The 25,747-nt window shown below is 32.8% G+C and overlaps 1 pseudogene across 1 annotated transcript in view; it reads right to left on the bottom strand.

Annotated features, from left to right (window-relative positions):
- Positions 1–246: 246 nt before the first annotated feature.
- LOC307051329 (protein lin-37 homolog) overlaps positions 247–25,747 on the bottom strand; it is a 145,191-nt pseudogene continuing 119,690 nt past the window's right edge. Inside the window, exon 2 of the transcript in view lies at positions 247–1,034. The product of the transcript in view is annotated as a protein lin-37 homolog (transcript). The remainder of the gene's footprint in view (positions 1,035–25,747) is intronic.

Here is a 25,747-nt window from a genome sequence, read left to right on the forward strand (position 1 = left end):
AAAGAAGAAAATAATAGGTGGGCATATATCACCACATTTAAAATCTAACTATAAAGATATACTGGCATAAGCACAGTCAAAAGATAGGTTGAATAGGCATTCCAGAAAATGATCAGCACATATATATTGGCCTGACTTGCAGCAAAATGGCCACTGCAGTTCACCGGGGAAATTATGGTCGTTTTAAGAAATGGTCCTAAGTGAAAGTGAATCTCTATATGAAAAAAATTACTTTGACCTTATTTTTTACAGAAGCGAAATGCTTATTGGAGTATGGGGACAAGGGGACATCACTCTTTCTCTGACATCTCCTATTGTAACTTCATGATTTATGAGTAAGGATGCTGGTCCACCACTGTCAAATGAGTTTCCAGTTCTCCACGTTGCTGTAGTTGAGGGCTCAGACTTGGCCTCATCACTGGGAGTATTCTGTGTCTCTGGCTGCAGTGGGGAAGGTATGCAGAATCTGCAGGCATCTCCAGGTGGCCCAGGGGCTATGGGCGAAAGCAGCTTGTACACCTAACGACTCTTGCTATTAGTGACCTCTGAAACCTCTGCATCCTCAAACATTGTGATTAGCAGTGAGCTGGACGAGCGTCGACGCGTTAGCAATGAGAGGCTACTGCACATCCAGGAGCTACAGATTGACTACAGCAGTGTGTTCTCCCTAAACCGAGCTAAATCACCACTCCAGTCAAACAGCTTGATCACACACTTATTGGTTTTCTGCAGTCTCCCTTTGCCAGCCCATCCATCTTCCTCTTCTTCCTCATTCGCTGGTGGCAGAAATGGGCAGATGGCCTTTTGCTGGTGGCCACGATAATGGAGCAATCCACGCTGTGGGTATCTGAGTGGGTCTTCCAGGCTTCCTCATCCAGATGCTCCCTGTCCTTGAAACTCTTCTCTAACAGACACTGCGGAAGGGCATCCAGTTTGTTCCTGGTCTGGGACATCTTCAATTCTGATTTCTCTACTTTCACCTTCACCGGGAATTTAGTTTGGGTCTCACTACACACGAAAATTAAGCTCAGATGCTATAAATATTCATTGAGTGATAAAACTTAGAGAAATTAAGGAAGAATACATGACCAGGGTACAAAAACATTTGTTAAACACATCACAGAAAGCAATAACCGTAAAAGCAAAGATGGATAATTTGCTCATCACTAAAATTGATAACTTCTATCAACCAAAAATCACAAAAGAAGGAACAAGCCAGAAACAGAGAAAATATTTGCAGTGCAAATATCTGAGTAAGTTCTCCTATCTGGATTTTTTAATCCCATAAATTAATAAAACAAAGTATAAATAATGTGAGAGATAATAATAATAAATGAGGATATCAAAGACTCCTAAGAATAAAAAAAGTTGTTTCAGCACAGTACTTGTCAAGTAACTAAGTGCATATCAAACTATAAGGACAGACACACACACTGGAATTATAATTAAACAGTGATAATATTAAGTGTTGGATAAAACGTGAAGTCAGCGGGAATCATAATTTTCTTGATGGAAGTAAAGACTGATACAACAGGTTTTGAAAACTCTTTGACAATACTGTTAAAACTAAACAAACACCTATTTTATGACCCAGCATTTATACTCATAGGTATGTGCGCAAAGGAAATGAGTGCCAATGTCTACACATACACACACACACACAAAGTGAAATTATTTTCATAGCATTTAATGCATAACAGGTAAAGAACAAAAACAACCCAGTGTCCATTAGTAGTAGAATGTATTACTAAATTATGAAATATCCATACAAAACAATGCCTCACAGTAATTTAAAAAAGCAAAAACACACACAAAAATAACTTTTTACACACAACACACAAAAAAGTAAGCACAAATAATATATACTCCATGATACCATACATATATAGTTCAAAAACAGTCAAGATTACTTTATGGTGTTAGAACCTTCTTTGCTGGGGACCTAGTGACTGAAAAAAAATTAAAAGATGCTAGAAAAATCTTGATAAGGGTTATGATAAAACAAGTGTATATTTATGTAAAAAGTCATCTAGCTACAGTTATTTTAGTGCTTTTTATCTATCTCAAACCTTTTAATAAATAGATCATAGCAGCTTTTCTTCTAATATATTCATTTAATGGTAAAAAATTTATGTTGGTTACAGTAAATGGTGTAAAACCTGCAGCTTGTACTGACACTTCAAGTTGCAATTCCTAACTAAGGTTATTATTTTTATAATCATTGTTTAAAATTTCATATATCACTAAGACATTTACACGGGTTAATTGTAGCTTTTCTTTCTGTACATCAAGTACATACACCTGCTAGAAGACACCAGAGAAAGAGCTTGAAAAATATATTTATTTTTCAAATATCATAAATAAATACTATATATTTAATATAGTTAAAAATATCAGTGACTAGTGAGTCAACAGTTAAAATCTAGGGGAAAAAAATCTAGAGGCTTAAAAACAAGCCTATTCTGCAATCTTTTAAAATATCAATGCCAGTATTTGATTGCAACTTTAAAACACTTGCAGTGTATATATTTGAATAAGGTAGACACCATAGGATAGACACCATAGGATATGTTATAACAAGTGGCAGTTAGAATTGCTTTTGAATGAATCCATGATTTAAATACTTGAAGAAAAATACACATATTAATATCTACTCAGCAAATATCTAAGATCTACAAATGATCTAACACTATAGATGTTAATCTTTTACAAATATTGAAAAGGATTCCCCAAATACAAGAAAAACATTGGCATTATATAAAAAGAAATGCACAATTCTAAATATGTTCATACATCCAAAGATGGGACTGCCTACAAACCTACCCTATGTAATACTCCTATCTCAAATATTTATAACATTTTATATTTGGGTTAACTGCTTAAAGGAGATTTTAAATTGTAGATGGCAAGTAACCACAAGTAAGAATAAAAATAGACCCCAAATAACAATACACTCTTATAATTTATTCTTCTCAACAAATAAAAATAAATGCCTTTTACTTGGTTTTTATGCCTAACCGTTTCTTGGTTTTTATGTCTAACCATTTTTCTGCCTAACCATTTAAGTAAGGTTCATTGTTTTAAGTCATTTATTCAAGTATCAATAGCAGGATACTTGAATAATGTGATGCCTAGTTAAATGATAAAAGGTAAATTATCTAATATGTATAAAATAGATAATAAGAACCTGCTATATAAAAAAATTAAAATAAAATTCAAAAATAAGAAAAAAAGGTAAAATATGTTTTATTAGAAAACAGCACAATTAAATAGCCACTCATGTGAAAAGCTACAAATAGCTCTCAGGTAACCTGGTAGAATGTTACCTTAAACTGTAAGTACATATTAAACTAGCAGTAAGAAATGGTTTTCAAAACTGAGCAGAATATAAACCAAAATAGCAGTTATCTATGGGTGGTAAAATTATGGGAGAATTTTTCTTTTTCTTTTTTTTAATATACATTTTTTTTCCAGTTGTCCACATTGAATACAAATGCCTCTGAGACAAAGAGCACCATGATCACATGGACAGCAACCACAGGAAAAAATATTGGCATAAACATAGTTGTCTCTATATCAAAGGCTCTTTCAAATATATGCGATTTAGTAGTAAAATATAACCCTATAGGAACAGTGATTTTTAAACCAGTGAGAAACAGAAGCAGCTTCAGATAGAAGCTCTCATATGTGAAAAGTTTGTAGCATGTTCAGCGCTGCTTTGTCACAGTTCAAGGTGGTTTCCCTGGGCCAGCAGTTGGCAGGTCAGAAGTATCCACCTGCCTTTATGATCTAATGGATGTTACACATGAAACACTATTGAGATACTGAGATTTGGATGTTTTACCTTCTTGAAGGGATAATTTAAGGTTCTCATGTCCTGAAAACATAATACAGATTTTCAGCAGAATTTTTTTTTCAGCAGAAAATTTTTGATGGAAAAATTTTTTTCATATTGGGGTATGGGGAAGCCATTCTGGCTTATACATAATTTCACCTGAAGTTTATGTGAAATAGAACAGCATGACTTGTGGCCTGTCAAACATACATTGTACATCTGCTTTAATCATTAAAGTAAAGAATGTCCACTTTGAAGATAGAAAATGCCTCCCTTCCTATGACAACAATGTTGCCATATCTTCAAAGATAATGTTCCCTTCCCAGATGCCAGGGTCATACGACTTTCTGTGTACATGATAATCTGTAACTATACACCTCTGTTGAAACCTGAAGGAACATACCCCTGGCATGTTTGATGAATGTTTTTTGTTCTAATAAGGTATAAAACTGTACTGAAAACCATGTTTGTCTGGAGCACTTTCTTCCTTGGTAGAGGCTGCACTCCTGAGCTAGTGCTCAGTTTGGCTTGAATAAAACTCTATTCTATTTCTTAGTATAGATTCTTTACTGATTATTTGTGTCAACATTGCAATATCTAAAAGAGATTCAATATCTAAAAACAAATCAAATGGAAATTTTAGAATTTAAAATGAAATTAGGATTTCAATATATCCTTTTAAAAGCAGGCTAGACCCAATGTAAGATTATTGACTTGAACACACAGAAATAAAGAGAAGAGATAAATAAAGAGAATGGTTAGTGCAGAAAAAAATGCGGGGGAAGGGAAGAAATATGTGAGAAGCATAAGAAATTCTAAAATATATATAATTTAAGTGGAAATATTTGAAGAAACACTAGCTAAACATTTTCTAAGACTCATATAGACATTAACCCCCAGATTCCTGAAGTACAATAAACTTTGTAAGAATTAATAAAAAGAAAAATCACACCTAGGCACATCTTAATACAGCTGCTGAAATCCAAAGAAATTAAATTTAAAAAAATGCTTTTTATGAGAAACACTTTTTTTTTTTTAATGGGGACACAGAAAATGTGAGATTAGAATAGACATAAAATCTATATCACACAAATAACAACCAAATAAATCTTTGTTTACATACTGATATTTGACAGAGTAGGCTTTAGATTAAAAAATGCTAGTGCTAAAGAGGGATGAAGTGTATTTATATTTAATTTTGTAATATAATGTATCTACAACAATGCCAAAGTAGAGTAGATGTTCATTATTTGTTGTTTCTATGCCTGAGTACAATACATACACTAAAGTAAAAATCATCCAGCTTTGTGGTCATATTGTTTGTTTATTTTGTTCAAAAAGTAACCAGTACTATATTGGGGATAGAGTTTTCACCTGTGCTTTTGAAAGTAATCTAAAGTAATCTACTCCACAAAGGACATTGATATACACTTACAGATATGCTGAAATAGTATGTACAACTGCCCCTAAATCAAAATCCTAGAAACAATATTAATAGCTAGAAATATAGGTTGAATTAGGCAAATTCTGTAGTTTCAAGATAGCTTTACCATGGAAAACCATAGAATAATATAGCAAAGTTTCAGGTATATATTGAGTATCATCTTGCTTATCTAAAACACATTCTCACTTTTGAATATGTCTAAAATATATTTGCAATTTTATTTGCATCTATGTATAATCTGTGCATGTGTATGGAAGGATACATAAAATACGTTGCACTTACCTCTGAGTAGTTGGACTGGGAAACTGCTTGAGAGTGGTAAAAAGAGAATCTTTATTTTCTTCCTATTCCATATGAAACTTTGTATAATTTTGCTTTACTATGATTTGTGTGTGTGTGTGTTGATGTTTCAAAGAACATTTTTTCCTTCATAGAAAAATAGAAACATGCTTTCCAAAAAGATTGCCAAAACACACACACACACACACACACAGAGTAAAAAAGTGTTCCACAACACTCACATTATCAGGATTACAGTGAATTGGTTTATCCATTTTGGACAGAATGCTACACTAAGCATATGTCACTGTTTCCCACAGCATTATGAAATTACAACTGTACTTTGCCAAAAAAAGCCAGATGGTCATGATGTACCAATTGCTTATATTGACTATTGTGCCACATTTCAAGCCTGAAATAAGGCTGAAATAGGATGCAAAATACCACCAATTTCCCAGAGCAGATTGTTAGAAGATATTGGCCAATATGAATTTCCAGGCATCATCTCCACCTTGCACATTTCACTGTTTTGAAAAAATAGTAAAATAATAAAGCAATTCTGTGTCTAGAAGGAATGAGCATCATTTAATATTTATTCTATATCTTCAATGAATGGTATGGAATTGTCCCTTAGATGACAATCGTATTTTCATAACACTTTGTGGGTGCTTGTGAAATTTGCCTCAGTCTTCCAGAGAAAACCTAACTTATTTGATCTATTTGGATTTCAGTTCTCATCCTTAAAAGGACCATCCCAACTAAAATTTTTTTTTTTTTTTTTTTTGCTGTACGTGGGCTTCTCACTGTTGTGGCCTCTCCCATTGCAGAGCACAGGCTCCGCGGCCATGGCTCACAGGCCCAGCCGCTCCGCGGCACGTGGGACCTTCCCGGACCAGGGCACAAACCTGTGTCCCCTGCATTGGCAGGTGGACTCTCAACCACTGTGCCACCAGGGAAGCCCCAACTAAAACTTTTAAAAAATAATGTAAAATCATGTTTAAATGCTCAGCTTCAATCTACCATATGAAATAAACAAACCATACACTTATAAAATGTAAAGGTTATTTAATGATTAAAATACACAAAAATGTAGGAAAAATAATTTTCTTTAACACCCACCTGACTCTTCTTAAATATCTCATTCAAAGAATGCTTATAAGAAAGTGAACTTCTCTCTCAAGATGGTACTGAACCAGGACTTCATTCTTGCTGATCTACATTTTCAGTTGTGTGTTTTACATGGTAAGTCACAGGGATGCAAAGACTGCAAAGCATCAACTAAAAAAACAAAATTCAAGCTGGCACAGCAACACTCTACTACACCTTACCACTGTCACTCATTTTATATACAACCTTTCTTCTCTTTAATGATTTTGCTTTCCAAATCCTAAACCTCAAAACTATACCACTGATGTTTTCTTGCATGTTCTCTAGGCTCATAAATCAGAAGTAGTGTTTACCTCTTTTAGATTTTTGATCCTGAAAGTTTGGAGTTTACTTAATATTTGCTTGGCTACATTTTCTTGCTTTGTATACATTCAGACAGTAATTTTTTTTTTGTTTTATGGCCAGGTATCTTGCAAAATTCTAATAATGTTTAAAAATCAAATAAAATATAGTTTTAATTAAATTGTGATTTTTTTACTTTTCAGTTTTCCTAGGCAAAGTGTTAATAATAAAATTGTAAGAAACATTTCACTAAAATGAAAAATGTTTTAAATTATTTTATATTATGTAAAATATTGACATCAGGACTATACAGAAGTGTCATTAGGTCCGTAAGATTTATAATCAAGGCTTTAGGAAATCTTTGATTTTCTTCTGATTTCTCTCTCTGTCTCTCATTTTGTGGGGGAGGGCAGCTGAGGGTCTAGCTGCCTTTACATTTAAAAATTACATGTTTAAATCAACTCAACACTTGATAAAATATTTGTTAGCATTTCCTTAGGTTTATTTTTCTTAACTCATATTTAGCTAATTTTAAGAAACCATATTATGTTTTTATACTCGATTTAAAATTTTGCATAAAATTGATAACTTTAATACTTTAACCAAATTTTAGTGTCCCTGTAATTTGGTAAATATATGACTAACTTTAATTTTTTTAAGTAACTCCTAATTTTTTGTTGTTTTGGCTTAAAGGTAACATCTATTACTCACTAAATATTTATAAATACAGAAGTAGAGAAGAAATGGCAGTATCTTTTATAACCTCACCACAGACAAACACATTAACAGATAATTTTCTTCACAGTCTCTCTTTAGTCTAGCCTCAAGAAAATGCAATAAATCTTTCTATGCCCGAAAAGCACTATTCGCATTTCTATTCAGAACAAATAAGATATTTGAATGGGTACCATGAAGTGGCTTCAAAAGGTATTTAGAATAGGATGATAGGATAAACATTACGGGAGACAGGTTTCAACTTGGTTTCAGAGGAATCTCTGCTGTCTTAAACTGGATCAGAGTATATTATAGCTGCATTGCTGAAATCTGTATCTTTGATAGAGTCCAGTACCTTTAATTTTCCCCTTCCTGGGCGTGTCAAGTATTTTAGAAAAAAAATCAAGTGTCTTTACTTGATTTAATATCTTAAAAAGTATTGCCCTTGCTATATGTCAAACACTTTATATTTTGTAAGTATAATAGGTTATATCAATCTGTTTAACCATAAGATTAAATAAAACCACATATCATGGGAAGCACAAACAAAAATTTAAAACATTGTGAATTCTACGTTTATAACTAAAAGAACTGCTTTTAAGTTATTCAGCAAATAAGCAGATTGTTTAGTAATTCAAATAAAAATATATCACACGATGTTTCAGAAACAATTTGAAGAATTATATGTAATCCTCTAACATTTCTGTAGCATTTGAATAAAGCTTCTGATAGAATTAACATTACATACTAAACCATTAAAGATTTTCTTTCTCTAATGTTGCCTCAGTTTTCTTATTTTTGTTTGCATTTATTTCTAGAAATATTATATACATGGTTCCCTTTTCATTTTAGATAATTTGTGGTCTAAAAGTTAAACTTTAGGTTACTAAGAAACTTTAAAGGGATTATGTAATTTTTTTCATACATCATTGTAATTTATTAAAAGGACAAGTTTTTAAGTGTTAGTATGATACAAATCATAACCATAAAATTCACCTATTTAAAATGTATTATTCAATCTTTTATTAGTACGTTGGCAGAGTTGTGAATATATCACCATAATCTAATTCTGGGGAATTTCATCAGCTCCCCCAAAAACTCTGTAAATATTAGTAGTCACTTCCCATTCTATCTCACCCACTTTACCCCCATCTTTAGCTCTAGGCAACCACTAATATACTTTATCTATAGATTTGCCTATTCTGAACATTTCATACGAATGGAATCACATACGGTCCTCTGTGACTGACTTCTTTCATTTAACATAGTATTTCAAGATTTATCCATGTTGTAGCATGTATCAGTACTTGTTCCTTACTTTGGTGCTATGTATACCTAAATACTGGACAAAACTCAACGAATGGCCAGACATGGAAAAGCTTTTACATAGTACTATCAGTGTTCATTATTCCACTAATGTAATGGAGTTTAAGTAAAACTTGTTTATGCACATATTACATTCATTTCTCTTTTATAATTTACCATTTATAGATACATTTATTTTGCCTCATTCATTCTTTTTAGTTTTCCATGAATTTTGATTACATATTACATATATGTCCTGTATTATCAATGTATTATTTTGTTATGATCAGCCAAAAAAGGCAAAGCAAATAAAGCAAACTAAAAATTTCAACATATAAACTACTCAAGAAGCAAAAGAAATTTAAAAAAATTAAAAATCATGTGTGAACAGTAAAATGATTGTTAACTTTCAGAGGCAGCAATTATTTGCTGATTATGGATTTGATTTCTATTATATTTATTTAAATATTTAATTATATGCAATCTTATTTCAAGCAATATGATTAAGGATAATAACCTGAACAGATTTTTTCTCAATATAACAGGGAAAGATTTAGAGATAAGGGAGGAAGGGAGGAAGGAAGAGGAGGGAAAACAAAAAGGAGCAAAGGGGGGAAGACAAGAAAGAGGGAGGGGAGGAAAGCAGGGGAGAGAGAAGAAAGCAGAAAAGGCTGGGGAAAAGGAAGAGAAAAAATGGAAGGAAGAAGAGCTTACATGGGTGACTCAGCTGTATCTTTAAACATTAGGAAAGATGTGGAAAGATAAGTGACAAAATTAATATCAGCTACATTAAAGATTTTAGATAAGAGTAGGAACAGATTGTCATTTGTTTCATTTTTCATGTTTTAAAATTTATTTTATCATGTTGTATTAAAAAATATCTGCCCAACTTGTTTTCTTTGAGTTATCTTTCATTTTGTATGTATTCTTCTGGAAAAAGGCATATAATATTTATCCAAGACTAGATATCACTAATAAGATTTATCTGAAACTAAATATCACTAAACGTTGATATTTTTCTAAAGTATTTGTATAAATATATATTATTTAACCTTTTAAATATTTATTAAGTGTTTTTAATCATATTTGTCCTACTTACTTGTTACAGACAAATTGTATTGAAGTGTTTTTTTGTGGAACTGTATTTCTCTGACTTTCCTGAGTTATTTTAATAATTTATAATTGTATATTTTTGAAGATAGTTTATCTGGTACACACATAATCATGACTTGTATGTTTTTGCAATTCTATTCATTTCAATTTACATAAAATGCCTCATATAATATTTAATACTTATTATCTTCAATGTTATTTGATATAATATTAATATTTATTGATATTATAATTATACAACTTTGATAATTATTAAGGAAATTTTGAAATTATGGGTAAAATTTCTTAAAACTGTATTTCATCATATATAAGGCATCACTATGCTACGCACTATGCAGTCTTATTTCATCTATCAGTAAGAGAGCAAAAACACTGCCAGTAAAACTATATGAAAATGATTTCTCATTCCTGCATTTTTCTTAAATAACATTGTCTTCTGGACCATCGAAGGCATTTGTGAAGCATTATTCTTCCCCCCATCAAGTGGTACAGAAGTATAATTAACAAATAAAAACTATATATATTTAAGGTATACCACTTTATGTTTTGAGTTACTTATACATTGTGAAGTAATCATAAAAATTGAGCTAATTAACATATTCATCACCTCACACAGTGAACATTGTCTTTTTTCTTTTTTTTCCCATGGTGCTGAGAACACTTAAGATCTAACCCCTTAGCAAATTTCAAATATGCAATATAGTATTGTTAACTATAGTCACATTGCTGTACATTAGATCTTCAGACCTTATTAATCTTGCATAACTGAAACTGTGTACCCCTTGATCAACAGGTCCCTGTTTCCATACTCTAGTCCCTGGCAACCACCATTTTATTCTGTTTCTGTGAGTGTGACAATTTAATATTTCACACATAAATGAGATAATGCAGTATTTGTTCTTCTCTCTCTGACTTCTTATTTCACTTAGCATAATGTCCTACAGTTGACCATTCTCCACATGACCAAAATTTTATGTGTTGCCACAAATGGCAGGATTTCCTTCTTTTAAAGAATGAAAAATATTCCATTTCATGAATATACCACATTTTCTTTATCCACGCATCCATTGATGGCTGTTTAGTTTGTTTCCATATCTTAGCACTTGTGAATAATGCTACAATGAACATGGAGTGCAGATATTTCTTCGAAGGACTGATTTCATTTCCTTTGGATATATACCCAGAAGTGGAGTTGCTGGATCATATGGTAGTTCTATTTTTAAATTTTCCAGGAATCTCCATACTGTTTTCCATAATGACTGTGCCAATTTACATTCCAACCAACAGCATAAAAATGTTCCATTTTCTCCATATGTTAGAATGATATCTACATTCTAACAGGTGTACGATGATACCTCATTGTGGTTTTGATTTGCATTTCCCTATGATTGGTGATTTTCAGCTCCTTTTCATATAACTCTTTGACATTTGTATTTCTTTTGAGAAATGTCTGTTTAGATCCTTTGCTCATTTTAAAGTCAGACTATTTGTTTGTATATTTTGGATATTAAACTCTTATCAGATATATGGCTTCTAAATATTTTCTCCCATTCCATAGGTTGCCTTTTCACCCTGTTGACTGTTTCCTTTGCTGTGCAGAAGACTTTTAGTTTGATGCAATCCTGCTTGTCATTTTTTTTGCTTTTGTTGTCGTTGCTTTTAGAGTCATATCCAAAAATATAATTGACCAGACTCAGGTCAAGTAGCTTTTTCTCCATATCTTATTCCAGTACTTTTACGGTTTCAGGCTTCTTGTTTACATCTTTAATCAATTTTGAGTTGATTTTTGTATATGGTCTGAGATAATGGCTTAGTTTCAGTCTTATCCATTTGGATAACCAGTTTTCCATCATAATTTATTGAAGAGGTAATCTTTCCCCATTGTATGTTCTTGGCACACAATTCTGAAGATGAATTGATCATAAATTTATGGATTTATTTCTGGGTTCTCTCTTCTGTTCAATTGGCCTATATGTCTGTTTTTAAGCCAATCTATACTGTTTTGCTTGCTGTAACTTTGTAATTTATTTTGAAATCAGGAAGTGTAATGCCTCCAACTTTGTTCTTCCTGCTCAACATTGCTTTGATTACTTTGGGTCTTTTGTGGCTATGTATGATTTTTAGGATTGTCTTTTTTATTTCTGTAAAGGGATTTTGATAGAGATTGCATTGAATCTGTAGATCATTTTGGGTAGTATAGACATTATGACAATATTCATTTTTCCATGAACTTGGAATGTCTTTCCATTTATCTGTGTCTCTTTTAATTTTCTTTATTAAAATTTTATAATTTTCTGTGAACAACATTTATGATTAGGTTTATTCCTAAGTATTTTGTTCATTTTTTTGCTATTTTGAATGGGATTGTTTTCTTAAATTCTTTTTTGGATAGTTCATTGTCTGCATAAAAAATGACTGGTGTTTGTAAGTTACTTTTGATCCTGCAATATTACTAAATTCGTTTATTAGTACTTGCTGTTATCTTGTTGTGTCTCTAGGATTTTCTACATATATCTGCAAACAAAGGTAATTTTACTTCTTCTTTTCTGTATTGGATGCTTTTTCTTGTCCAATTCATCTGGCTAAGAATTCCAGTACTATACAAATAGAACTGGCAACAGTGGGCAACCTTGCTTTGTACTATCTTAGAGGAAAAGCTTTCGTGTTTTTTCCCCATTGATTATGACGTTAGCTGTGGGCTTTTCATATATGGACTATTGTGCTGAGGTGCATTCCTTCTATACCGATTTTGTTAAGAGTATTTTTTTAAAAATTATCATTAATAAATGTTAAATTTTGTCAAAACCTTTTCCTGCATCTACTGAGATAATTTTTTTTTCATTCTGTTAATGTTGTGGGTGTAATGTATCATTTCTTTAAAAAGCTCTCCAGTACTGTTTCAAACATTTTCTTCAAATCTTGACAACCCTTACCCAAGTGTTAAGACTGGTCGTAATACTATGGAATGAAAATTAGGTGACAAATTAATTAAATGTAAGTGGAATCATTGATGCCTATATTTCAGTCGAGGTGAGGAAACAGAAATAGACATAAGCTATTTTACATATGTTCAGGCAATGTCAACAAGAATGGCTATAATCAGTAATCATTAAATTTGTCTTGGTTTGGGAAGTTTTTCAATACAAAAAATATAATGTTTTAAAGTTCATAAAATACAGAACATGAAACATGCCATTAAATGGGTAACATCTATGCAAACCAATTGTCTGTACAAGTGTTAATGTTTTTGCTTATGTTTAGCTTATATACTGACTAAACTTATTTGGCATTTCATATCATTTTTAAGTAGACTTCTATCAAACTGTAAATAAAGTAATTTCAAACCCACAATGTGGATTTCTTGTCTAAAAAAAAATTAATACTGCAGACTTCTGTGGTATTCTTCCTATATCCCCCAACAAGACCAAGGCCCCATTCCTCCATCTTCTAGGAGTGTTGACAGATGACAATTTTAATCTAAGTCCTTCTCCAGGAACTGCCTTCAGTCTCTTTATCAGGGTAGCCTGCAGCCCATAAGTGTTTAAGCACAATGTTTGCTTTACCACAAAATATAAAGCTGATTTATCTCCTCTCTTCCACACGGGGGACACATTTTAAAACTGATAACATCCAAGAGCAAAATAAAACTTGAAATAGAACTAGAAATCCATATAAGATGCACAAGCCAAACTTGGATTCAATTATTCCAGTGGGGAGACATAAAAATGCCTATTTCAGAAATGGCATATACAGAAGAACAGATGTTTTGATAACAGTTATCAAACATATTTCATGTTTATAGTACAGAAAAGTATTAGCTGCTACTGGCTAAAAAAAATAAAAGACAAAATATGCCATAGCACTTGAATAAAAGTAAATATACACATTTATTTTCCTTTAACTTTAGAATCTGCATGTTGCATACTGCCTGCTCTAATTGATCATGAAAAACTCAAATCTAGAACCTCCTGTCACAGCTATTCAATACTTCCACCCCTACACCAAATAATTATGAGTATTTGTAAAGCTTAATTACCAGACATTTTCTATTTAAAGTCTGAGTTAATGCACAATTAAATATAAACTTATCATAGTTACTAAAATTTGCTTATTTATAATGAAAATATATAGAAATTGTAGTACATATTACAAATCACATCATTTACTGCCTCACTCTAATAATTAGTTGCCAATAGCGTTATTTTTCCAGGGAGAATTGAGAAGTACATGCGTATTTCAAAGGTCAAATAGAAAACTTATCTATAATTATGTGCAGGGAAGCATAGTGTTCTACAACAATTTCAGCTGATTTACCTTTTATTCTTTATGGCATGAAGCCGTTGTTTGTTTTGTTCCCTACATAGCTCATATATATAACAGTATCTAAAAGTTTTATCTCCCTGATTTCCTCCATACAGGTTCACCTATCAGCTTTTGGGATATTAGTATGAAACTGAATATAAACTAAGTTTATTAATGAGGTAAGTTGACAGTCTCAGGGGTTGATTAACAATGGATGTTTCAGTTATACTACAGATTTGCCTGTACTTTTAATGAAGTTTAATAAAACTGCATCAGTTAACTACTGTTATATAAAACCACCCAACACCCCTGGCTTGTAACAACACTCATTTATTTTTTCTAATGCATCTGCTTGTCACTGGGGGTTCGCTGCTTAAGGCAGGTCTTGGCTGGGGCAGTTCAGTTGTGGTGGTTCTGCTGCCCATTGCTTTCCTCTTCCTAGGTCCATGATCCTCTCATGGTGATGTCAAAAGTGCAAGCAAGCTAGGGGAAATGCATAAGACTTTTTCAGGCCTCAGCTTGGATTTAGTGCATTAAAAATTCAACTACTTGCACTTACCATTGTCCTTAGCAAGACACTGGGCCAAACCCAATGCCAAGGGACTCTGCTCACAATGAGGCTGTGACAAGGCTATGGATACAGGGAGGAATGAAGGATCAGAGTCAAGAATCCCACCCACCACACACACACACAAACCACAACAACAGAACAAACTATCAGTACTCCACTGTTATAGTTTTTATTTATTTTTTAATGCAATGGAGACTAGAGGGTTTTTTCTACACTGGTATTAGTTACGCATTTTATAATCTTAGAAGTACAAACTCTTCTCTAAGAACATAAGCACTTGAAACCCAGATAATAGACATTATCTTATTTTTGATGATGAAAGAAGAGACTGTGAACCCTTTTATTGTCCTAAAATCTACCCAAGTTCATTATTCATTCAACAAAATTATTGGAGTTCCCTACGCGATCAGCATTTACTAAAACATGGGAATACAAAGGTTTATAGAGTAGATATTCTTGCCGTCTCATATAGGACATTCTAGGGAAGTTTATATGGCATAAAAGATAACACGAAGTACAGATAAGAGAGTAAGGGCAACTACGTCCCAGCTTCAGTGTGAAGTAGTTAGGAAAGATAAGTTAAACATTTATCGCATTTGGGTTTTAGAAACAGAATATTTCAATACAAACCTAAAGATAGATAAACAATACAAGTAACTACAATAAGCAAGGTGAGAATTCATAATGGTGTGTTTTACAGCAAGAGCACTGAGTAGGAGAGAAATGGACAGTTTGATCATCATATAAGGGGCAGACTCAACATGAGTTTGTGACTGATTAGAAAGAGGAATGGAAGAGTGAAAGTCAAGTATAGTGCTAGTGTTTAAATGCAAATAACAAAAGAGAAATCAGTAGAAAAGCAGGTTTAGGAGAAAGGCGGTAAGATGATGAGAGATTATTTGATGATATAGATGATAATTTAATATTTCCTAATGGATTTTCAAGTAGATGTTTTCATAAGCCATCAGACATATGGATTTGGAACTTATGAGTATAATTGGGACTGAGACTCATAGAACTGTGTAGAGGTAGTAGAAGCCAAGAAAAAATGGATGAAATGCAAGAGCTGTGTACCAATTGAGAAAGGGAGACTGAGAAAATCCCGAGGACCACCAAGATGAAAGGGACAGATAGAAGTTGTGAATATAGTTCCCAAAACAAGGATAGGAGAAATAGAGAGGATATAGTGATGTTTAGTTTTCTTATGTTTCAGTTTATCTGCAGGTCCCCTTGCCCTGCATTCAGCTGAGATCAAAGAAGAAGACAAAAAGTTAACTTCTATTTGCTAGAAAATCAATTAAACCAATTTTCTAATTTACTTTCAATGATTTTTAGCTATCACATCTTCCCTCCTTTGATAGATACTTAGGAGTCCCCAATTGTGCTGGAATTTCAGAATCTCTTTGGATCAGTGTTAAAACCATGAGCCACTGTGACATATATTCTGCCAGCCTGTGGTGTGGGCACTGGAGCAGCTAGTGTATCCTTGTCATTGACCAATTACTCTCTACCTTAGGTAGATAGATTCTACATAAGGTAGAATCTCAGGGTAAATTATTTTCTTCCCCCAACTTTACTGAGATATAATTGACAAATAAAATTGTACATATTTAAAGTGTACAACGTGATGTTTTGATATATGTATACATTGTGAAATGATAACCACAATCAAGTTAATTAACACGTCCATCACCTCAAGGAGTTACCTGTTGTGTTTGCGTGGTGAGAATTCTTAAAATCTACTCTCTTAGCAAATTTCGAGTATATAAATACAGCATTATTAACTAGAGTCACTATGCTGTACATTAGACCCCCAGAACCTATTCATCTTATAACTGAAAGTTTGTACCCTGTGACCAATACCTCTTCATTTCCCTGACTCCCCAGTTCCCAGCAATCAACATTCTACTCTGTTTCTACGAGTTCAACTTCTTTTTAGATTCCACGTAAGAGTGAGATTATACAGAATTTGTCTTTCTCTGCCTGGTCTATTTAACTTATCATAATGTCCTCCAGGCTTACCTACATTGTTGCAATAGGCAGGATTTCCTTCTTTCTCGTAGCTGAATAATATTCAATTCATATACTAAAAAAATCACTGCAGCACCAATGCCAAGGTGCTTTCTCCTTATGTTTTCCTCTGGGAATTTTATGGTTTCAGGTTAAAATTTTTAATCCATTTCAAGTTAATTTTTCTAGGTGGTGTAAGATAAGGGTCTAGTTTCATTCTTTCACATGTGGATATTCAGTTTTCCCATTTATTGAAGAGTGTCCTTTCCTCATTGTGTGTTCCTGATACACTTGTCAAAGATTAATTGACTGTATAATTATGGATTTATTGTTGGTCTAGTATGTTCAAGAATTTGAAGAATTAGTATTATTAAAATGTCTATATGACCCAAGGAAATCTACAGATTCCAAACAATCCCTACCAAAACTGCAATGGAATTTTTCACAGAAATAGAAGAAAACAAAAAACAAAAACCAAAAACTCTTACAATTTAATGGAACCACAAAAGACGCCCCAATAGCCAAAGCAATCTTGAGAAAGACAAACAAAGCTTGGAGGCATCACACTTTCTGATTTCAAACTATATTACAATGCTCAGGGTAAATTCTAAGCTTTTAAAGGCAATAGATTTCCACAGAAAGTTTGAGACATTTGAAAATAAAAATTACTGTAGCAGTCACATATCTTGAAATTCCTCATGTTTCTATGTCTATTCGCTGTCTGCTTATATTCAGGGCACTCTGTTGATTCTAGCTAAATTCTACATTATATTTCACTCTGATAAATGATGGAATTTGGGACATTCACATTCACCTCATTCTGAGCATATTGTAGTGATATCATTCCTTGCAAGAGTCCAACTGGCTACATACTAAACCTGATACCAAGGAAGGAACTGCATCTATTGACAACTTCTTCATGACAGGGAAAATAATTAGATTAAACACATCAGTAAAGCCACTCAGCAACAAATTATCTTGGCTTTGTAACCAGATAATATATTAACAATATTATTTTCAAATGCTGTGAATTTTCTTCAGGGTTTAATCTAATGGGCTCCTTAACTGATTTTAATTATTGATGGTCACACCTGGATTTTCTTCCCTTTACTGCCATAGTTCACTCCTGTATTATACTGCCTACTGGAGTCTCATTGACAAGTCTAGAAAAAAATTGTTAAGTATAAATATCTTCTAGTTTCCCATTCAAGTTACCATATACCTATATTGCACTACCAGTCCTGGGGAACTCTGTCCGGGTCCTGATTTTTGTCTGTCCTCATGCCTACTTTCCCACACCCTAAATACCTAAACAACAGGGAACCTGTTTATAGAAGTGCTGCAAGTAAGAACATTTTTAAACATTTTTTTTCTTACTATGTAACTTCTATCTACATCTTTGGGCTCTGACTTTTAAATTTCATATTGTATACATTTTCCCTTCCATGTCAAGTATGACAGATGAATCAACTTGGTATCAGAGGAATTTTTCAAAACTCCTAACCATCTTCTTGAGGGAGGAAGCTGTATCATGCTTCCTATTCACAGATATAATCTAAAGAAATACTATCTGCTCTGCTGCAGATTTCAATCATACCCGGATTTATTTAGTGAGTGCTTTCTATTTTCCAGGCACTGTTCTTTTATTTTACATGAATTATCCAATTAAATTCACGCAATAGCTCTATATATTTGGCACTGTCTTTCCCCAAATTTTATAGAAGTACCTAAGACACATAAAAGTTAAATCACTTGCTAAATGTAATGAAGTTAATAGTCAGTGGAGCAGAATTTGAAACAGATATTACCATCTTAAATAATATGTAACAGTGTCTCTTCCTACATTTAAACAAAAATAGTTTTTTGCGTCGATGACTTCAGAATCTTTTAGAAAATTACACTTAGACTATGGACCTTGTCTCTTATTTATCTCTATAAATTGGGTCACTACTGAGTTTTAATTCATGTACTCTATATCCCTTTTATTATTTTTACATTTTTAAAAAAATAATTGAGATATATTTTTTATATTCTTCCAATTTATCAAGATATTATCTTCTTAGCAAATCTTTCAAATAGAGGTCAGCCAGGCTCTTTGAAAAATTCAGTATCATGCCATATGCACACAGTACATTTAAGTATACAAATGTTCAAGAATGCTAGATAAATAACTTATTTGTATTCTTAACATTGATGCAAAAAGTATTGCTTTATCTTCATCAGTGCTGTTAATAAGATGTCTTTAAAAACATGTATATGTGTAACTGAATCACTTTGCTGCATACCTGAAACTATTACAACATTGTTAATCAACTATACTCCAATATAAAATAAAAAGTTAAAAAATATCATAAAAATAAATAAATAAAAATTCCTCCTTAAAAAAAAAAAATCACATTGAAAAGACCATGACCAATTATTGTTGAAGTTCTTAAGGATGGAGAGGGATAATAGAAATGTCAGAAAGGTTATCTTTTCATTGTTAGAAAATTATTTATGCAGTTTATCAAATATGCAGTGAATACTTACTCTACCTATTTATCTGACTGAAAAAATAGTCTCCTAAAGTGCATTTAACTTGTTCATATTTTTTTGATTATTGGATGTTTGGATATTTTTTTATTACCTAATTTAGTTATGTTTATTTGTTGTGCTTTTCCCCCTCATCGATTAGATCAATTATTTTTTCTTGATACTGTGTTCTTTTGCTGTGTTGGTTTGGAATTATAGATTATATTTCTCCAAAATACACTTTCATTCTTATCTCCACATCCCTCCAACTTATGTTATATTGACCTCAATTATAGGTTTATAACCTTTTATTATTCATATTAGAAAAATAATGTGCACATCACACACACGTAGACAAATTTACTTCTTTACCACAGCTTTTTGCATTTTGTTTTTTTAATCAATTTTAGTTACAACCTCATGAAGAATACCTTAAACTTTTTATTTTTTCCAGAATTGGTGAAGAGTAAATTCTCTATTATCTTGTGTGCATTACAGTTTTTATTTCTGTGGCTGTTTTAAAAATACTAAGTCTTCCTTAATTCTTCTTCTGTGATTCCTATTAGACATATAGCTTGGACTTCGCATCCTAATCTGGCTCCTGAAGTCTTTCATATTTTATGGTGTTTCACCTCTCTGTGCTGCATTCAGTGCAATTCTCTGTCATGGGGGATTATGTTTTCATAGGGTTTTAATGACACATTTGTTTTTTTGCTCACATTTGGTGGGCTTACTTTTGTGTGAAAATCTTTTCTAATATGAGCTTTTGGAGAATCATTAATCAAGAAATAATTTTATATTTAAAAAATTAGTTTCTGGCAGGGGCTCAGGTAGCATTTATTCTCACACAATGTGAACCATGTAAATTCAAACCCCAAAACACCATGAAGCCCAGTGTTTTTAAATGATCTGGAGATCGACAGTTGAGGGAAGAAAAGATAATACATGATTGTCATATTTTATCTGTGTGATAGTAGAGTTTTTGTTTTAGTTTTTCTAGTCTAACGTGTCATTAGAAGTATAGTTTCAGAGTGAGTATTTAATTGCAATTTGCTGCTTTTACAAGAAGTCAAAATTTTCTCAACTTTCACAGCTTTACATTTTTTATTATTTTTAAAGATATTATTGATGTGGTCTCTCACATTGCCAGAACAAAAAATAACCTGGTCAATTTCTCATATAATTATTGCTCAATCAATATTAACATATCCTTAGATAAAATTAATTTAAAAATTATGAGAACTTTATCTTATTCTACACACATTCATACTAGCACAAGACTATACTTTGAAATAAAGTCTTTTTTTAGAAATTGAAAATACTATAATCTGAATAATTAATTCACAAAAATGTTTCCTTGTTATATGAGATTAAGCTCTAGTCAGTTTTTTTTCTTATAATAATTTACTGACTGTTTACACTTTGTGGAAATACATCCTTATTAAGCTTGCAGCAATAACGTCTTCAAAATGCTATGGATTTTATTTTATGCTTAAATAAAACTTTTAAAATTAACTTCAGCTTATAATGATTTTTGTGTGCATTTTTTCACTGTGTAAACATGCTAGAGAATTAATTAACAGTGAGAGTGCTTGTGGGTTCCATCCAAATACTACCGATTGTTCACCCAATTGATAAATTGAGAAATTACTATTGAGAACTGTATATTACACTGAAAATACAGATGTGAAAAATCCAAACCCAGCCCCTGATCTCACAGAATATTTGAACGTAATTTTTTTAATGTCATATGAACACCATTTATTTTCCCTCAATCAAGGTGAGAATACTATTATTTTTCAAATAAGAGGTGTAACCCCAACAGAGAGAATGTATTCTGCCTAAAAAAAATTCTGATCTATGAGTCACAGAGAAACTGTGGCCAAGATTTTTAAATTTCCTGTCTAATGCAATAAGAATGGTATTTGAAATAGTGTGTCACTCCTGAAATGAAAAGAAAATTGGAATTTTACAAGTCTGGCTCTACGAAGGAAGAATGAAAGGAAGGAAGGAAGGGAAGGAAAGGAGGAAGGGAAAGATCTATTATTTAATGGATTAGGCACTATATTCAAAATAGAGTGAAACAGCCAGTTAGTTGAAAGCCCTAGTAAATGAAGAAAGACCCTAGTTGTCAGGATAAAGAAAATATTTCTTATAGGAATAAACTAACAAGAAATCTGAGAAGAGGGGATTGGCTCTTGATTTCTTCCTCCTTTTGTATATACAAATCATTGTTTTACAACTAGCAGTCACAGAGAGAAAAAATCTAGTTAGTTACTACAGCGTATTAATTTTTAAAACTACCATTCATGTTATAATAATATAGCCTAGGTAACCTAAATGATGTAGTTTTGAAACATGAAGGGAGTAGCTCTAAGGACATTACTCACTGCACTATTTCCAGTGTATTCGAAGCAACCATATTCTGCTGTTATATTTCTAGCACACGGCAGAGGGCTCTAGTAGTATTGACTATAGAATTGAACACTGTGTTCATAACTTGATCAGAATATAGAAACATATTTATTAAACACAATATTAGAATATAAAAATAAAATGAAAAATGAGAAGTTAGTTATTTAAGTTGATGAGTTTGTTCAAATGCAGTTCAGTGTTTTGTGTGTGTTTTTCTACAGGTTTTTGTTTTGTTTTGTTGTTTTTAGAATTGTATTAAGCCTGCTCAGGTTTGCTTTTTTGCCAGCAAAAAAGCAAACAGAGCTTTTTTTTTTTTTTTTTTTTTTTTTCCGGTACGCGGGCCTCTCACTGTTGTGGCCTCTCCCGTTGCGGAGCACAGGCTCCGGACACGCAGGCTCAGCGGCCATGGCTCACGGGCACAGCCGCTCTGAGGCATGTGGGATCTTCCGGGATCGGGGCACGAACCCGTGTCCCCTGCATCGGCAGGCAGACTCTCAACCACTGCGCCACCAGGGAAGCCCAAACAGAGCTTTTTTTTAACCTCTGGAAAGTAATGATGAAAGAGACTGTTGATTCCTCCCTAAATCATTTTTGCAATAATATCATTAAAAGCATCATTATTATAGTAAAAATAACAAACTTATTCTCAAAGTAGATGGGATTATAGCTCATAAATAAAACATAATTACTGAAAAATTGATATGCATAAGGCACTGGGCTAACCACTGAAATGAGACAATTATGATAAAATACAGTATCTTTTCTGGTTCAGTATAAATAAAAATAAAAATGTAAGACAATATAGAGCAAGTGTCATGAAAGAGATAAAACTAAAGCAAGGCACTTCGACAGTTCAGTTGAGAAGAATCAGGTAAACTGTTTACCTAGGTGGATGAATGGGGAGAATTAGAGTGAGGAGCTTTGTAGGCAGAGCAAAAAGCCTCTACCAGGCACAGCATTAGGGGTATCAGGAAAACTATCCAGGGAATTACAGATGCTCAGAAGAGTAGTGTTCAAAAAGATAGTAAGAAAGACATAAGCATTGTGAGTTACAGTAGATTAATTTCATCAATAATGTATAAACACCTTGATGAACTGTTTTACTTAAAATCAGGTAGGCTTCAGTATGGCTCCTGCTAAAACCAGAAGAAGACTCAAAATCCTACGTATGTCAAGTACCTTAAAGTCATCAGGCAGCCATGTACTGATATATCCACATAGTTAATTAAGTTCAATAAATATTGATAGCATTATATATGTAAGAACCTCTACTGGAATATACAGAAATCATTTTTATTGGACTGATACAATTTAGCAATTGTTTAAATATTTTTGCTTTGCTGTAGCATCATAGTTTGATACCATAAACCTCATGAATATTCAGTAAGTTTCCATTATATTTTTCCCTAAAATACATGATGCGTTTCTAGTAGAGAAAGCAAACAAACAAACAAAAAAGTCTTCTGTATATTTTACTGGCTACGTTTTGACAAGAAAGTGCCATGGAACCCTTAATCCATTTAAATTTATTATTATTACTAATATGTTTTAAAAGGCCAATTGTACTGTGTTTTCAGCTGAACAAGTTGTTTATCTCTTGAGATGTGTTTTTCAAATTAGTCTCTCAAAATATGCATGGGACACAATATCTTAAGTATTTCAATTAAAGCCACACTGTCCAACAAGTTTTCTTTTTTTCCATAGCTTAGGCCTACCATAGAGTTCTTACAAATGAAGTGCCTCCCCCATGCCAACTTGTCCTCTCGGACTCCTGAATGATTTCAAAGATTCCACAGTAATAGAAATATTTAATATTCCTTCCTGGGTGAGAGTAAAGGCCTCCTCCAGAGTTGCTGATGAGTATCCTTTTCAGCTTGGAAGCAAACCCTGTCCACTGAAGTGAAGATCACTGCAAACTCTTGGAAAAGAGCTCCCTCTAGAGCCACTATTTGGACTCTCACCCGGTAACAGCACATTTTCTGATAAAGACAGCTCAGTCTGGGTGCTCTATAGGACTCCCCACTAGTGGCCCACATGAAACACCAGAGGATAATTGCCAGTGATATTTGGCCACTTTATCATCCATATGCTCACTGTCTTCAAGGCTATCCAGGTCCCATTATCTCTCTTCTTAAAGGCATTTCATCCACATTCGGATTTGTTAGAGGTGAAAAAATAAAGACATGACAAACTAAGTAGGTGGCAAAATCTGCTTCTCATCATATCCAGACATCTGCACTAACAATGTGTCATTTAATTCAGTGACACAGTGTGCAGATGCTGAGCTATCCAGTAGTCTTTATCCTGTGTTATACAAAGGTATTATTTCTTAAGTTTTTGAAAAAGAACAGAAAATATAATTCTAATGTCATGAGCCAAATGTTAGCTCCAAGAAGGCAATGGCCAGTTAGGAAGTGCTACACATCTTAAATCCAGATTATCCAGGTGGAGTCTTTAGGCAGACACTTGAAGTAAGCAGTGACCCAATATTTCTTTTCTGGAAAAATGACTATAGATAGCTGCTTTTAGCATCAGCTTTGTCAGCAAAAAACCTGAAAAAAAAGTTGGTAGTAGTATTGTTCTTTCTCTGAGGAAGTCTTATGAGTCTTCTTCTCATTTGCCACTATCTCCATCAGTATATATTTGTCATCTCATTGAACCTACCCTGGTAGAATAGCCTCATTTGGGAGTACAGCTTAGCCATAGAGCAAGCGGTGATAACATTGATATGGTTTCTCCTTTGCCTCCTCCCCTGGAAGATACCATATGATTTGACTGGTAAAGAATTGCACAACTGCCTTCCACTTGCTAATGTGGTCACAGCTAACCCTATTTTAACTACACAGGAGGACGTTATGATCACTGAAGGTTTTATTCACGAATGCACAAGCCAAATTCAGTGTTACAGGTTCATGTCTTTTCAGTGACATATCCAACTGGCCCAGTGTAGCTGCTATCTTTAACAATCAAGTCAGTCAAAGCAAAATAAAAAGTTCTGAGAAATAATAAAGATAATAAAGCTGCATAATTACATCATTCCCATAACTTATTTCTACACCTCAATCCTTGAAAGCTTTTCAATAGTATCTCCACCTTCTCTCGTCTCACATTCAATTGGAAATCACATCTGCATTGTAACTTTCAAGACGTTTTCCCCTTCTAAATTAAACAACACGTTTTATTGCTTATTAAAACTTTCCATGAGACTACTGTATTGAGGGTGATAAGGGATGCATTACGTCCATATAATACTATGTTTCTTCGTCCATTTCTGTATTTTAGTAGTAGCTTGTAGCCTGATGGAAAGAAATATATACAAGTGGGCCAAACAGATATACTATTCTCTGTTCTGAACTTTTAAATGTTGGCCATTTTTCTCCTACGGCATAAACAAAGCCTAGAATAGAATAATTATTAATTCCAACATAATCTAGGGAAGTATACTCCCCTAGAACTACTGATATGGCTTAAAATATATTCCACTTGCAAGCTATTCTAAGATTCATAGTATTATCAAAATTTTATAAGTTTAATAAAATACTAGATACATTGTACTCTACTTATTTTTATTTTTCAATTTTTATTGAGATATGATTGACATATGACATACTAGTTTCAGGTGTACAACATAATGATTCAATATTTGTATGTATTGCAAAATGATTAACACAGTAAGTCTCTACTTATTTTTAAATATCATTTATGCAATAAGGTTTTCTGGAACAATAGATGGAGTACCATTCTAGTGATCCACAATTGGCAAAATGAATATACTATAAATTCTTATTCCATAAAGTTA

Source organism: Hyperoodon ampullatus (assembly GCF_949752795.1).
Source record: "Hyperoodon ampullatus genome assembly, chromosome: 4".
NCBI classification, from domain to species: domain Eukaryota; kingdom Metazoa; phylum Chordata; class Mammalia; order Artiodactyla; family Ziphiidae; genus Hyperoodon; species Hyperoodon ampullatus.